This window comes from Martes martes (genome assembly GCF_963455335.1).
Source record: "Martes martes genome assembly, chromosome: 8".
Taxonomy (NCBI): domain Eukaryota; kingdom Metazoa; phylum Chordata; class Mammalia; order Carnivora; family Mustelidae; genus Martes; species Martes martes.
The window spans coordinates 94,603,233-94,605,266 of record NC_137895.1 but is presented as its reverse complement, the minus strand read 5'-3'; positions in this window follow the sequence as shown (position 1 = coordinate 94,605,266).

The following is a 2,034-nucleotide window of genomic DNA, read 5'->3' as shown; positions in this document are numbered from 1 at the left end:
TTTGATGAAAGCTCCTTAATAGGATATAGAAAGAAAACAAAATGCAAAGGATGTATTACTTTGGAATACATTTACCAAATATTTGAAATTTTCATGCAGTAATGTATACATATGATAATTAACATATTACATAGAATGGTATAGCATGGATCTAATAATGACCATATTCCAAAGAAGTTGTGGGCTTAAAGATATTTCAAATATCTATAATAATTCACACATAATATAAATAAATCTATGATTTTATCAGTGTCAAAGTTATTGGTACAACTATAATTTATGGATTGAAGACCATGCTAACTTTAGTCAGAGGTTAGTGAAAATTAAGTAAATATTTTTGAACCACGTTTGCTGAACCACAATATCTATCCACGGACGCCATGCGGATCCAAGCATAATAAGCTGATTAATAATTCTGACTTTAAAACATGCTCAGTCTGTAGCAAAAAGCCATGCAAAGAATGCATCCATTCCATAAATATTTATTGTATTTGATAATGATTATTCTGAGGATTGAAGTCTATGAGTGGTTCTTGAGGAATTTATATTCTGGTAGAGACAGACATGTAAACAAAGTATAAAATCAGATATAAAACTAGGTTTTATATGCTGGCTTAAAAATTCTCTGTCAAGTGGAAGGATTATGCAGTAGCAGAGAACATTATAGTCAGGAACTATATTATATATTCAGCCTTGATTTTTAAGAAGGGAATTTTGGTGGTATTATAGAGAACAAAATTATTTGGAGACTGTTGATAAGAATGGTAATGGTGGGGTGCCTGGGTGGCTCAGTGGGCTAAAGCCTCTGCCAGGTCATGATCTCAGTCCTGGGATCGAGCCCTGCATCAGGCTCTCTGCTCAGCAGGGAGCCTTCTTCCTCCTCTCTGTCTGCCTCTCTGCCTGCTTGTGCTCTCTCTCTCTGTGAAATAAATAAAATCTTAAAAAAAAAAAAGAATGGTAATGGTGATGATGATGATGATGCTGATGATCTGTTATATAGAAGAAGGTTGGAAGTGTTGCTGAAGGAGAAAATAGAGCTAACGAAATATATCAAGATTTCTAATTAAATTACTATGTGCATAATTATGCTGTTTACCCAAATCAGGTATGTATTGTAAGAAATTCTGATTCAGAATTTCTGATTTCAGAATTCTGATTCTGAACAGAAAATTCATGTATTCCTTTTTGGAAATGGAAAACTGAGGAACTGGATGGAAATATCCAGCATGCAATTAGACCAACAGAAATAAGTACTGTGTTTGGGGATCAGTGATAGGTAGGTGATTTTAATCACTAGAAAGAATGGGATTACCAAGGAAAACAGAGGAAAAATAGGAGAGGCTCAAGGATTGAACCATGGAAAAGATGTACTTTTGAGGGATAGCAGAGGACCAGAAACCCTTCAAATAAGGAATTTTCATGGAAGTAGGAGCAGATGGACATTGATTCCTTAAAAGATAAAGAAAAATGTTCCTTTGACCATTAAAAAAAATTCAACTGAATACATTTTAAAGATCTCATTGACTTTATTCAGTGATTCATGGATCAGGCATCTAATCCTGCAGATAGAAAGGAACTCCAAGGAGCTGTCTAAAATGAAAAACTTTCACAGGCAGAGGGAAGTAGGGATAAGGAAGTTATACCAGGTGAAATAGCAGTTGGTTAGGTCAAGGTTCCTGTCCTTTGGGGAGTGGCAGGGGTCTATCAGACTATTCCTGATTGTCTGGTTTAAAATTCCATTTCTGGGAAAACTGAAACCATAATTAAGTCAAGTCTTAGTCTGGCCATGAGAGCTTTGCATAAGTGACTCCATTTTGGATCTGTTGTCTTATTTTTAATAGTTCTTTACTATTCACTCTACTATATCATTCCTTCTTTCATCCTCATACAACTTGCAGACTTTTCATTATAAAGAAGAGTTAGTATTGTGTATATTTACAATTTTTTCTCATTTTTGAAAAAATGGACAGAAATTCCATACACGCTATGTTTTAATTCCATATCTCTATCTCTTAAAGATAGAATAACACAGAC